This window comes from Anolis carolinensis, chromosome 6 (assembly GCF_035594765.1).
Source record: "Anolis carolinensis isolate JA03-04 chromosome 6, rAnoCar3.1.pri, whole genome shotgun sequence".
Classification (NCBI taxonomy): domain Eukaryota; kingdom Metazoa; phylum Chordata; class Lepidosauria; order Squamata; family Dactyloidae; genus Anolis; species Anolis carolinensis.
The window spans coordinates 61,790,456-61,805,712 of record NC_085846.1 but is presented as its reverse complement, the minus strand read 5'-3'; positions in this window follow the sequence as shown (position 1 = coordinate 61,805,712).

Sequence of the window (15,257 nt, the reverse complement as noted above, 5' to 3'; positions counted from 1 at the left end):
GGTGAAGCTGGGGGACTCCTGCTCGGACCCCTGGCCTTTGACCTGTGGGGTCCCGCAAGGGTCTATCTTATCCCCCATGCTATTTAACATCTACATGAAACCACTGGGAGAGGTCATCCGGAGTTTTGGAGGGCGTTGCCATCTCTAGGCAGATGACACGCAAATCCACTACTCGTTTCCACCTGATTCCAAGGAAGCCCCTCGGATGCTGAACCAGTGCCTGGCCGCTGTGGCGGACTGGATGAGGAGGAACAAGCTGAGAATCAATCCTGACAAGACAGAGGCCCTCCTGGTCAGTCGTTCGTCGGATCGGAGTATTGGGTGGCAACCTGTGCTGGACAGGGTCGCACTCCCCCTGAAATCACAGGTCCGCAGTTTGGGGGTCCTCCTGGATTCAGCGTTGACGCTTGAGGCACAGGTGTCGGCAGTGGCCAGGAGGGCCTTTGCACAACTCAAACGTGTGCGCCAACTGCAACCATACCTCGTGAAGTCTGACTTGATCACGGTGGTCCATGCCTTAGTTACCTCTAGACTGGACTACTGTAATGCGCTCTATGTGGGGCTTCCCTTGAAGACGGCCCGGAAATTACAATTGGTCCAACGCAATCGCGGCCTGGAGGGACCTCCGCTGCAGTCTGGCCAGCTAGAAAAGGCCAGACGGGCAAGCGAGAGTAGCGTGGGAGGCGGGGTCAACTCTGCCCCCCCACGCCCAGCGTGCCCTGGCCCCGCCTCCCACGCTGCGTGGGAGGCGGGGCCAGGGAACGCTGGGCGGGGGGGCAACTCTGGCCCTGCCTCCCGCACTATTCGCCCTGGCCCCGCCTCCCACGCAGCGTGGGAGGCGGGGCCAGGGCGCGGGAGGCGGGGCCGGTGGCGTGGGCACTTTTCAGCACCCCTGCTTAACATCAAAAATTATCTCCGGCCGGCCCTGCAAGGGAGAGGACTTTTTTTAAAAAACATGGCTCTTCCGCTGTGCTTTTGGAGAGTAATTGTCATATATTCCTTTATATGACATATATATATATTCCTTTGGAGCCCCCAGATGGCGTAGTGGACTAAGTGACTTGAAGGTTGGGTTGCTGACCTGAAAGTTGCCAGGTTCGAATCCCACCTGGGGAGAGTGCGGATGAGCTCCCTCTATCAGCTCCAGCTCCATGCGGGGACATTAGAGAAGCCTCCCACAAGGATGGTAAAAACATCAAAACATCCGGGCGTCCCCTGGGCAACGTCCTTGCAGACGGCCAATTCTCTCACTCCAGAAGCAACTTCGGTTGCTCCTGACACGAATATATATATATATATATATATATATATATATATATATATATATTCCTTTGTTACTCCCCTCCAACATCTATCCTCTAGACTGTTCCACTTTCATATGTCCCTGTCCCCTGTGGTTTATTCCTTTGTCTCTCTCACCTGAGTTTTTATCTCTGTGTTCATGCGGCCCGCCCTTGTTTTTACTGTTTCTTTGACTTCTTGTTGTAATGTATATTATTATCTATTGTATTGTTTTAATTGTGTTATGATATGTTCTTTTTATATTTTATTATATTGTATTGCTCTGGGCATGTTTTATTATTATTATTTTTACATGTGATGGCATAAATTACCCCCTCAGGGAAGGCAAGCCTGCATTGCTCGCCTTCCCTCTCACCTCAATCCACAAGGAGAAGTGGTTTCCTTCCATTGTTTCCTATGCAACATAAATGCCTCATAGAATCATAGAATCATAGAATCATAGAATAGTAGAGTTGGAAGAGACCACATGGGCCATCTAGTCCAACCCCCTGCTAAGAAGCAGGAAATCGCATTCAAAGCACCCCCGACAGATGGCCATCCAGCCTCTGCTTAAAAGCCTCCAAGGAAGGAGCCTCCACCACGGCCCCGGGGAGAGAGTTCCACTGTCGAACAGCTCTCACAGTGAGGAAGTTCTTCCTGATGTTCAGGTGGAATCTCCTTTCCTGTAGTTTGAAGCCATTGTTCCGTGTCCTAGTCTGCAGGGCAGCAGAAAACAAGCTTGCTCCCTCCTCCCTATGACTTCCCCTCACGTATTTGTACATGGCTATCATGTCTCCTCTCAGCCTTCTCTTCTGCAGGCTAAACATGCCCAGCTCTTTAAGCCGCTCCTCATAGGGCTTGTTCTCCAGACCCTTAATCATTTTAGTCGCCCTCCTCTGGACGCTTTCCAGCTTGTCAACATCTCCCTTCAACTGTGGTGCCCAAAGTTGGACACAGTATTCCAGGTGTGGTCTGACCAAGGCAGAATAGAGGGGGAGCATAACTTCCCTGGATCTAGACGCTATTCCCCTATTGATGCAGGCCAGAATCCCGTTGGCTTTTTTAGCAGCCGCATCACATTGTTGGCTCATGTTTAACTTGTTGTCCACGAGGACTCCAAGGTCTTTTTCGCACACACTGCTGTCAAGCCAGGCGTCCCCCATTCTGTATCTTTGATTTCCATTTTTTTCTGCCGAAGTGAAGTATCTTGCATTTGTCCCTGTTGAACTTCATTTTGTTAATTTTGGCCCATCTCTCTAGTCTGTCAAGATCGTTTTGAATTCTGCTCCTGTCTTCTGGAGTGTTAGCTATCCCTCCCAGTTTTGTGTCATCTGCAAACTTGATGATCGTGCCTTCTAACCCTTCGTCTAAGTCGTTAATAAAGATGTTGAACAGAACCGGGCCCAGGACGGAGCCCTGTGGCACTCCACTTGTCACTTCTTTCCATGATGAAGACGACGCATTGGTGAGCACCCTTTGGGTTCGTTCGCTTAGCCAATTACAGATCCACCTAACCGTAGTTTTGTCTAGCCCACATTTTACTAGTTTGTTTGCCAGAAGGTCGTGGGGGACTTTGTCGAAGGCCTTACTGAAATCCAGGTACGCTACATCCACAGCATTCCCTGTATCGACCCAACTCGTAACTCTATCGAAAAAAGAGATCAGATTAGTCTGGCATGACTTGTTTTTGGTAAATCCGTGTTGACTATTAGCAATGACCGCATTTGTTTCTAAGTGTTCGCAGACCACTTCCTTAATGATCTTTTCCAGAATTTTGCCTGGTATTGATGTGAGGCTGACCGGACGGTAATTGTTTGGGTCGTTCTTTTTTCCCTTCTTGAAGATAGGGACCACATTCGCCCTCCTCCAATCTGCTGGGACTTCTCCCGTTCTCCAAGAACTCTCGAAGATAATTGCCAGTGGTTCTGAAATAACTTCCGCTAGTTCCTTCAGTACTCTTGGGTGTAGCTGATCTGGCCCTGGGGACTTGAATTCGTTTAGAGAGGCCAAGTGTTCCTGGACAACTTGTTTCCCTATTTGGGGTTGGATTTCCCCCAATCCTTCGTCCATTCCGTGTTGCTGAGGTTGAAGATGGCTTTCTTTTTCTGAGAAGACCGAGGCAAAGAAGGCATTAAGTAGTTCTGCCTTTTCCCTGTCACCTGTCGCCATCACCCCATCTTCTCCTTGCAATGGCCCTATCGCCTCCTTTTTCTTCCTTTTTCTACCAACGTAAGCAAAAAAGCCTTTTTTGTTGTTTTTTATGTCCCTGGCAAGCCTGAGCTCATTTTGTGCTTTAGCCTTGCGAACCTTTTCCCTACAGGTGTTGGCTATACGTTTGAATTCTTCTTTGGTGATTTCTCCCCTTTTCCACTTCTTGTGCATGTCACTTTTGAGCTTTAGCTCAGTTAGAAGTTCTTTGGACATCCATTCTGGCTTCTTTGCACTTGTCTTATTTTTCTTCTTTGTTGGCACTGTTTGCATTTGCGCCTTGAGTATTTCACTTTTGAAAAACTCCCATCCATCCTTAACTCCCTTGTTTTTTAATATCGGTGTCCATGGAATGGCGCTCAGTAATTCCTTCATTTTTTGGAAGTCAGCTCTCTTAAAGTCCAGAATGCGTGTTTGACTTGTCTTAGTTTCAGCATTCCTTTGTATTGCAAACTGCAGGAGCACATGGTCACTTGCCCCTAAGGATCCAACTACTTCAACTGTATTGATCAGGTCTTCCACATTTGTTAAGATTAGATCAAGAGTTGCTGATCCCCTTGTTGCCTCTTCTACCTTCTGGACCATAAAATTATCTGCAAGGCAAGTGAGGAATTTGTTGGACTTTGTACTCTTGGCTGAGTTTGTTTTCCAGCAGATATCGGGATAATTGAAATCACCCATGACTACTATATCTCTTCTTTGTGCCTGTTTGGTCAGCTGTTGACAGAAGGCTTCATCAAGTCCTTCATCCTGACTTGGAGGTCTGTAGTAGACACCCACAACAAGATCTTTTTGAGTCCCGGTTCCCTTGATTCTTATCCAGATGCTTTCAAGCTGGTTTCCCGGATTACAGTCTTGCATTTCTTCTGCAACGTAACTGTTTTTGACATATAAAGCTACTCCCCCTCCTCTCCCCTTTGTTCTATTTCTGTGAAAGAGGTTATAGCCCTCAATGGTTAAATTCCAGTGATGGGAGTCATCCCACCAGGTTTCAGTGATGCCTATGACATCGTATGTGTGGTGCTGCGCTAGGAGTTGGAGTTCATCTTGCTTATTTCCCATGCTCTGAGCATTAGTGTAAAGACATGTAAGCCCCTGTGACCTCCCCTCGAACTGTTTATTTGGGATTATTGTGCTCTCTGTACTTGGTCCTTGCTGTGTTTGTGCAGCCCTCCGTTTAGCCTTTCGATGGTTCCCTGTGGTCGTGGGTAATATAGTGTTCGCCAGGCTGTTGTTCCCCTCCCCCAGTGGATCTAGTTTAAAGTGCGCCTGATGAGGTTTGTGAGTCTGTGTGCAAAAAGATGTTTTCCTACTTGTGTGAGATGCACCCCATCGCTTGCTAGTAGTCCATCCTCTTGGAAGAGTAGACCATGGTCAAGGAAGCCAAAATGCTCCTCTTGACACCATTTTCTGAGCCAGTTATTGACCTGTACTATTTTTCCGGCCCTTGTAGAGCCGTGTCCTACAACAGGGAGGAGGGATGAAAAGATCACATGTACATTATACAGTTTTAGCTTTGTTCCCAGAGCTCGAAAATCATTTGTGATCTTTTGAAAAGTATGCCTAGCGGTGTCATTGGTACCTACATGAATCAACATAAGGTGGGGAGGGTGATGGGGCTTTAGGAGCCTGCTGAGCCTCTGAGTGATATGGTGTATTTTTGCCCCCGGGAGGCAGCATGTTTCTCGAGCCATCCCATCCGGTCTGGAAATGATGGCTTCCGTTCCTCTAAGGAGGGAGTCACCTACTACCAAGACCTGTTTCCTTTGATGATTGACAGGGTCCCTTTTGTGCAAGACAGTGTGTATGTCCCCTGAAGAGTGTTCCTGTTGAAGTGAATCATGTAGGTGTAAAGTGTTGTCCTCCTCCTCAACATCCCCAGTGCATTCATCAATGACAATCCATTGAGATACATCCGAGAGCCCATTACTCTCCCAAGGATGTTCCTGTTGCTCCTGGTCTATGATTGGGGGTGGAGCATTTGCATGATTACATAAGTGTGACTGTGGTGATGCACTGTCCCCGTCAGGGCTATCCCCTGCGCATTGATCCAGGGTGGTCCACTGAGTGGTATCTAAGAAACTGTGGTCCTCCACAAGATGTGTTTCCTGATTGTATGTTAATGATGTAAGAATTTCAAATCTGTTGTGTAAATGCAGCTGAGCAGAGGAGTTCTGCGGAGGCTGCCTGGTCCTGCGTCTCCTTCTATGGGTGACCTCCTTCCAAGCCTGAGGGTTGTCTACCTTTGAGTTGATCTCCCCATAAGGTTCCTGATCATGGTCTTGGTGGTGTTGGTGTGATGCAGGCTGCTGATCTACAGCAGCGTGTTGTGCAGTGTCCAAGAAGAGCTCGAGTGCCTGAATGTCCTTAAGGGTCTTAATACGGTGCTCGAGCTGTTGGATCCTCTGCTCCATCAGAGTCATCTGTTTGCATTTGGAGCAGATGTAGTTGTCTAGTTTTTGTGTGAAAAAGCGGAACATGCCACAGCTGGTGCATGTGATGGGAATGTTTTGCTTTTGTTGCATCTCTTGGTGAGCGTGGTGGCCAAGTGGGATCTTTGTACAGTTAAGTAATATGCACGCACTTTATGTGCAAACTGCAACAAACCACCTCTTTGTGTATTTGTTTATGTTGCTTTGTTTCCTGTATGTACTGCAAAGGATAGTTAGTAAAGGTGCCTTTTTCAACAGTTAGACTTTGACCACAGGAGCCAAGCCCACACTCAGTTTAAAATCTTAGCCAAATCTTAGCCAAATCCTACCTGAAGCCAGGGAGCAAAAATGTCCTCCTGCTGCCTCTGCTTCTGCGAGAACCAACTGCCCTTCTGGGATCAGGCTCTGGCAGAAACTCACACTGGCAAATAAAGCTTTCCCAGAAACTCAATTAACAGGGGACAATGCCTGCTGTCAATCAACTTAAGTACCTGGCTCTCTTTCAACACAACAGTCACACAACAGTTAGACTTTGACCACAGGAGCCAAGCCCACACTCAGTTTAAAATCTTAGCCAAATCTTAGCCAAATCCTACCTGAAGCCAGGGAGCAAAAATGTCCTCCTGCTGCCTCTGCTTCTGCGAGAACCAACTGCCCTTCTGGGATCAGGCTCTGGCAGAAACTCACACTGGCAAATAAAGCTTTCCCAGAAACTCAATTAACAGGGGACAATGCCTGCTGTCAATCAACTTAAGTACCTGGCTCTCTTTCAACACAACAGTCACACAACAGTTAGACTTTGACCACAGGAGCCAAGCCCACACTCAGTTTAAAATCTTAGCCAAATCTTAGCCAAATCCTACCTGAAGCCAGGGAGCAAAAATGTCCTCCTGCTGCCTCTGCTTCTGCGAGAACCAACTGCCCTTCTGGGATCAGGCTCTGGCAGAAACTCACACTGGCAAATAAAGCTTTCCCAGAAACTCAATTAACAGGGGACAATGCCTGCTGTCAATCAACTTAAGTACCTGGCTCTCTTTCAACACAACAGTCACACAACAGTTAGACTTTGACCACAGGAGCCAAGCCCACACTCAGTTTAAAATCTTAGCCAAATCTTAGCCAAATCCTACCTGAAGCCAGGGAGCAAAAATGTCCTCCTGCTGCCTCTGCTTTTGCGAGAACCAACTGCCCTTCTGGGATCAGGCTCTGGCAGAAACTCACACTGGCAAATAAAGCTTTCCCAGAAACTCAATTAACAGGGGACAATGCCTGCTGTCAATCAACTTAAGTACCTGGCTCTCTTTCAACACAACAGTCACACAACAGTTAGACTTTGACCACAGGAGCCAAGCCCACACTCAGTTTAAAATCTTAGCCAAATCTTAGCCAAATCCTACCTGAAGCCAGGGAGCAAAAATGTCCTCCTGCTGCCTCTGCTTCTGCGAGAACCAACTGCCCTTCTGGGATCCTCCCGTGTTGCCACCAATGCTTCCTGCGATACTTTCACTTCACTTGAGGCACTGGGCCCTGCTGGAAGTCAATCAATGTTGTGTGATGAGAGCCAACCGGCCCTGTGCCTAAAGAAGTCTGATGAGATTGTAAACGGGTATACAAAATGATCTAATTTACTTTACTCTGACTAGATGATGTCTATGCAAGGGGAATTATGGAGTATGGTGATGTCTCCTTCTCTGGAGGTTTCTGTAGAGAGTGCAGAGTGCTTTGATTGTGTTCCTGGATGGCAGGAGGCTGGACTGGATGGCCCTTGAGATCTCTTCCAACTCTAAGATTCTATGGAATTGTCCATGATGTTATTATTATCTCCACCATGGAATAGAATTGCATATTAATGAACTGAGCACCATACAAAGTGAAAGCAAAACACTGAAAAAGTCTCAAATTCTTAGGGCGAAATCCTCTTCTCTAGTATATAACAAACTGGGCAGTGATGAATGTGTTATAGCATATTGCAGAATTTTCTTAGTTGCAATACCTCTACTTTAGAACTCCTTCCTATTTGTGATCTAATCAGGGCCGGCCCCACCATAGAGGCCACGTGACGCCGCCGCCTCGGGCGCAGGTCCCGGGGGGCGCCGTCAGGCTGGGAGGGAGGCGGGGCACCGCTCTGACGGTGCCCCGCTGCCCGACCAGTGCGCCCTGGCCTTGTGGCTCCCTCTTTCGCCGCCCGGGAAGGGGAGGAGGGATCCCCTCCTCCCCTCCCCGGGCGGCGAAGCCGGCTTCTTTCGCCGCCTGGGAAGGGGAGGAGAGATCCCCTCCTTCCCTCCCCGGGCGGCGAAGCCGGCTTCTTTCGCCGCCCGGGGAGGGGAGGAGAGATCCCCTCCTTCCCTCCCCGGGCGGCGAAGCCGGCTTCTTTCGCCGCCCGGGGAGGGGAGGAGAGATCCCCTCCTTCCCTCCCCGGGCGGCGAAGCCGGCTTCTTTCGCCGCCCGGGGAGGGGAGGAGAGATCCCCTCCTTCCCTCCCCGGGCGGCGAAGCCGGCTTCTTTCGCCGCCCGGGGAGGGGAGGAGAGATCCCCTCCTTCCCTCCCCGGGCGGCGAAGCCGGCTTCTTTCGCCGCCCGGGGAGGGGAGGAGAGATCCCCTCCTTCCCTCCCCGGGCGGCGAAGCCGGCTTCTTTCGCCGCCCGGGGAGGGGAGGAGAGATCCCCTCCTTCCCTCCCCGGGCGGCGAAGCCGGCTTCTTTCGCCGCCCGGGGAGGGGAGGAGAGATCCCCTCCTTCCCTCCCCGGGCGGCGAAGCCGGCTTCTTTCGCCGCCCGGGGAGGGGAGGAGAGATCCCCTCCTTCCCTCCCCGGGCGGCGAAGCCGGCTTCTTTCGCCGCCCGGGGAGGGGAGGAGAGATCCCCTCCTTCCCTCCCCGGGCGGCGAAGCCGGCTTCTTTCGCCGCCCGGGGAGGGGAGGAGAGATCCCCTCCTTCCCTCCCCGGGCGGCGAAGCCGGCTTCTTTCGCCGCCCGGGGAGGGGAGGAGAGATCCCCTCCTTCCCTCCCCGGGCGGCGAAGCCGGCTTCTTTCGCCGCCCGGGGAGGGGAGGAGAGATCCCCTCCTTCCCTCCCCGGGCGGCGAAGCCGGCTTCTTTCGCCGCCCGGGAAGGGGAGGAGAGATCCCCTCCTTCCCTCCCCGGGCGGTGAAGCCTCCCTCTTTCCAACCCTGGCCGCGCCTCCCACGCTGCGTGGGAGGCGGGGCCAGGGCGAATAGCATGGGAGGCGGGGCCAACCCTGGCCCCGCCTTCCACCCAGCGTGCCCTGGCCCCGCCTCCCACGCTGCGTGGGAGGCGGGGCCAGGGCACGCTGGTTGGGAGGCGGGGCCAGGGCGCAGGAGGCGGGGCCGGCGGGGGGCGCTTTTCAGCGCCCCCGCTTAATATTTAAATTTATCTCCGACCGGCCCTGGATCTAATTATCCTTCTCTCCTCCCATTTACAGAAAGACATATGAATAAAAATTAACTGTCACCAAAACTGTTCAAAACAGTTGGCTACAGACATCAAGCACAGGGGATTGGGAGAAATTCAACAAGCTATTTACCAATCCTTTCCTCTGGATTGGAATCTAGAACTGTCAGTCAGCAAGGTCGAGCTACCCTTCTTCCTTTCTGCTCTTCTCATCTCTATGTTTTCATTACATGATGCTGCTGGAGAAAGATTTCCTACACTTTTTATTTTAATGCAATTAGAAATACTGAATAATTCTGACCAGACAAATCCACTACAGGGCTTTTATCTCCAAGTTTGGACCCAATATAAATCAGCCTAATGAAATACAGAAGCTCAAAATGCTGATTTTCCATCTAAGCTCTAGCTTTCAACAAGGTGCCAAAATGATCATTGGATCTCAGCCAGGAAGGGTGTGAAAAATTCCCAACCTTATTTTATTTCAGGATGATTTATGGGTGTTGATATGTCTTGTCTTTTCTCTGGGGATCAAAAGTACAGTCAAGAGGAAGGACAGAAAGAAAATCAGGATAAAACTGCTTATTTTAGGAAGACCTATCGACCCTCAAATCATTTTGACATGAGTGTGCTTTAAGAATTGAATTAGGAACCATAGCAAGCAACACACAAAACTTCTTGGTCAAGGAGAAGAGGACCTTGGAGCAGCTAAGACAATGAAACCTATGCCCCTTTAATGTATGTGTGTTTGGGACGGTTAACTGATGGGAAACACATGAGCTACAGATCATTCTAAGTTCTACAATTTTGATTTGCATATACTGTCTACTTGAAGGGATGATAGGAATGTTCATTACTTTGAAATGCATATACTGTCTACTTGGTAGGAATGTTAATTACTATTTGTTTCCTGGATGAAAAATTCAATGCCAACCCAATGGTGAGAATTTTACAGTTATTCAGGGGTACATGGCCCCTGTGATAAAACCATGATTTTTTTAAAAAAAATTGTGGGTTTTTACCTGTGTAAACACCTCTCTGGGAATCTCCAGGATATTAAATGCAACCAGCAGAAGTTGGCCATAGAGTCATACTGGAAGATGAAGGGTGCATCTACATTATAGAATTAATGCAGGTTAGCACCACTTTAATTGCTGTGACTCAGTGCTATGGAAGATTGGGATTTGCAGTTTGGTGGACCACCATTACTGTATGGCAGAGAGATAAAGACCTTGTAAAACTACAACTCCCATGATTCCAAACCATTGAGTTATGGCAGTTAAAGTGGTGTCAAACTGCATTCATTCTACAGTGTTGATCCACCCTTGGAGATTTCTATAGAGAGCATATTAATCAAATCCACAAAAGTGAAACCTGAAAATGTGGCAGGATAAAGGGGTTTTAGAGAAAATTATTTTGCAAAGAAATGCATGTGGAGTCTTCGTTTAGCATTCTTTGTGATGTGGAAACATTGAATGTTGTGCATCAACCTCCTTCAAGTTTACAGGTAACCACTATTTCACAGAAAAAAAGCAGTATTGCCCTAAAATACACCTTTCTTTCCAGAAACATTGTTCTGATACTACTTCAGGTGAGAACTGTTCAGAAATATTTTTCTCCAGAGCCAGAAGAAAATCGTTGAAATTATTTACCCATGAAAGGATTAAAAATTTGAATATTTATATCCCTACCTACCTGTATAAATCTATTGGTCAAATGCATTGTTCCTGCAATGCACACATAAAATGCTTGTGGAGAGTGAGGACAAAGGAACCTAAATTTTTCAACTAATTGTGCTTTATGGAGGGGAACAAACAAGCTATGATCAAACACTGTAAACCACTGTTGTTACCTGTTCAGAAGAAAGTAAAATGCTCCTTATTTTTTCAAATATTTCCCTTTGGTTCAATGATTTCAGAGCTTCTTTTTTTTCTCATATGCTCAACATTCCAAGATCTTATTCTTGAAGCCTCATATGGGCTCGTTTGTTTACTCAGCAGGTTCAATTAATGGCTTGTCATTCAACCAGAAATCCTTTCAAATAGCATGATTGATCCCACCTTGCTTTCATTAAATTATTCCTTTCCTCTCAGAAGAAGAATTCAGCTTGAAATGTTTTTGAGGAAAAAAATCGTCTTCAATTCTTTGTATTACTTTCTTCCTTTAAAGATATAGCCTTTCTAAAATGCAAGCATGGAAATCATTAATCTTATTAAGAAGACAACATTGTGTGTCCCTGATCCAAAGATGCAGATATTCCGCAAAGGAGGGGTACCTCTGCCACTCCAGAGATCTCAGACTTCAACACCCAGAAATCTCAGCCAATGTGGTCAGTGGCAAACAATTAAAATAACTGTAGTTCAAGAAGATAAATTCCCCATCCTTGTTCTGCCTTTCTGTGATATGTAAGAATCTGCTCCTCTGCACTCATAGTACCCCAAATGTCCTATGAGCAGCCAAGGCTTAGGTAGAAATGTATGCAGTATGCTACAATGCTGGGCATATAAGTACGTAATCCACTGAAATGTCTAGATGTGTTTTTTCAGTCCAACTAGATGCATTTGTCTGTTAAACCATCATCCTTCCACATTTGAAGTTATAATTTTTTCAGATTTCATTAATATGGTCTCCCCAAAAATGTCTAGGTCATCCAGCACAACTCCATGGTCAGTTTTCAGCAGAAGTTGGCCCAACTTCTGGAAGTTAGAGCACATGTGTCAAATTCAAAGCCCATGGGCCAAGTCCGGTCCACCATGTCCTGTTAGGTGTCTCTCCACATGCTGGACTACAACTCCTATATTCCTCAACATTAAATTTCATGTCTAGAGCTGATGGGAGTTGTGATGCAGTAACATTTGGAAGGCTGCAGTTTGTTCTGTTTAGTCAAGATTGTGGGGTCTGAATTTTGATCCAAGGCTTGCCTTTAATCTTTCTCTAACCTCAGAGCCACAAATGCTATCGGACTGCAATTCCCATTATCCTGGTCTGCATGTCAGAGTGATGGGGTTGTTGTTCAATAACATCTGGGGAGCCAAATTGGGTAAAAACTAAATAGCACCAACATGTGTGTGTGTGTGAGTGTTTGGCCCCCTGTATCTGTAGATTCTCCAAACTGCCCTTTGAAGGCAACCACAAAGCTAGGTTTGTCACCCCTGACTTAGAGGTTCCTAGAGAGATGTTCACTCAGTAAAAGAAGTCCACAGGCTTGCAATCTAAAGGATACAAAAATGCACAAGCAGAAAGAAAAAGGGAGATGGAAGAGAGAAAATTATTGTGCCTTTACTGGGCTAGATTACAATGCTGGTTTCCATCTCCCCATCTTCTGTTTTCCCATAGAATCAAACATTCACCATGGGATTCTTTATTCTAAAGAAAAATTGCTGCCATTCCTCACAATATTTTATAAAGCAAAAGAAAATCATAAAATCATAGAGTTGGAAGAGACCTCATGGGCCATCCAGTCCAACCTCCTACCAAGAAGCAGGAAAATCACATTCAAAACACCCCCGACAGATGGCCATCTGCTTAAAAGCCTCCAAAGAAGGAGCCTCCACCACACTCCGGGGCAGAAAGTTTCACTGCTTAACAGCTCTCACAGGGATGAAGTTCTTCCTCATGTTCAAGTGGAATCTCCTTTACTGTAGTTTAAAGCCGTTGTTCTGTGTCCTAGTCTCCAGGGCAGCAGAAAGCAAGTTTGTTCCCTCCTACCTAAAACTTCCCCTCACATTTTTATACATGGCTATCATGTCTCCTCTCAGCCTTGTCTTCTGCAGGCTAAACATGCCCAGCTCTTTAAGCTGCTCCTCATAGGGCTTATTCTCCAAGCCCTTGATCATTTTAGTTGCCCTCCTCTGGACACATTCCAGCTTGTCAATATCTCTCTTCAATTGTGGTGCCACAGTATTCCAGGTGTGGTCTGACCAAGGGAGAATAGAGGGGTAGCATGACTTCCCTGGATCTATACTCCTATTTTAATTGATTGTTCAAGTCCTACTGGCTGGGAGATTTAGGGAGTTGTATTCAAAGAAAGCAACATTTCCAAGATCAGGTGGAGAGATACATTTGAAAACGTAAGAGCCAGGTGTAGTTTACCATTGGACCACACAACTGAATGGCTTTGCTCATGTTTTATATATAAAACATTCCAACTATCACCAGGTATTATGACATAAGACTAGGAATGGAACATTAAAGAGCCAGGTTTTTTTTTGTATTGGAGTGTAATGGGTATTATTTGGCCATCCATATTTTATTAAACAGCATCTCCTATGATAGCTCACTTCCTGACCAGGTGCTAATTGAAATCCATCAACATCTGGAGGGCCTAGCTTCCCCATCGCTAGTGCTGGCAATTCAGAGCCAGATGGAGTGCCTGCTTCTGATGTTTCTACCATTCTTCAAAGCAATCTTGTCCAAATAAGTGCACTTCTCCTTTTCCTCCACACTTGGATATGTGTAAATAATATGCAAATCCCTCCTGTTTTTCTCTCTTTCCTTTCCTCCTCCTCTTTTCTCTTTCACTAGCTCTTAAGCAGACCAGCAGCAGCATCTGTTAGCATTAAGATATACTGCAGTGGATTTCACAGTCTGAGGCCCTGTAGCAATCATATTGGTTATTCAGTAGTGAGACAGGATTTTCTGTCTGCATTATCTATAGCACTCTTCTTTTAATTTAAGATGAAAGAACTGTTGTTGTTGTTGTTGTTGTTGTTGTTTTTTGTTGTTGTTTTTAGGCTCAAGCAATAACTGAGAATTTAGAAGTGGTTGTGTAATGGATGCAGAACTGAAACCAAGCATTTACAAACTCTCTGAGATATACAGTGGGTCTTTAGTATTTGGTTCCAGAACCTGCCCCCCTCTCCAGTTACCAAAATCTGCAGATGCTCAAGTCCCATTATATACAACTAGCTGTGCCTAGTCACGCGTTGCTGTGGCAAAGTGGTGGTGTTTTTGGTTAAAAATTGTTGTGGAATTTTTATTTGATGTTATTTGTATTTTTTAAGTAATTTTATTGTAACTAATCTTTTTATTTATTATATTTTATTATTTTCTTGTATTATTATTAGTTATTTTCTGTTATTATAGTATTTTATTGTATTAATTTTTAGTGTTTTTAATTATTTTTAGTGTTTTTAATTATTTTTATTGTATTATTTGTATTTATTTTATTTTATTCCTTCATTATTATTTGTGTTTTTATTATTTTATTTTATTATTTGTATGTATTTTATTATTTGATTATATTATTTTTATTTGTTTTTTTAATTGTATTATTTTATTTTGTTTTTTTTATTTTATTTTTGTATTTATTTTATTATTTTTGTTTCTCTTTGTATTGAGTTGCTCTGAGTTCTGTGGTCATGTCATGTTCCAAATGTATTCTCTCCTGATGTTTCGCCTGTATGTATGGCAGGCATCCTCAGAGGTTGCGAAATGTGTTGTAACGAAAGCAAGTGGGGTTTATATATCTGTGGAATGACCAGGTGGAAGAAAGAACTGTTGTCTGCTTTAGGCAAGTGTCCTGCTCACTTCAAAGGATCAGTCTGAACGCAGATCAGAGATGGCTGCTCTCAAATCCAATCTTTATTGAAGAACACATGACTTTGGAAAAGTCAGGAATGACCCAATGTTTACATACAACTACTTTTATAACTTTTGATGCTACGTAACACCACACGTAAATATCATCATCAAGTCCCACCCCCAATATCACATTACTACCATTTTCACACACTAGACCAATTATAATTGTTTATACTTTCGGCCCCAAGTTCCCAGGCATATTCTATCTTCTTCTGCCAGGTGCTCCTGGGATTGTTTATGTTATGACTCCCAGTTACAGGGCTGAATTACCAAAGCCCTGTAACTGGGTTCCATGACAGGCAAGTGTGAATGTTGGAATTGGCACTAAATAGCCTTGTAGCTTGAAAGCCTGGAT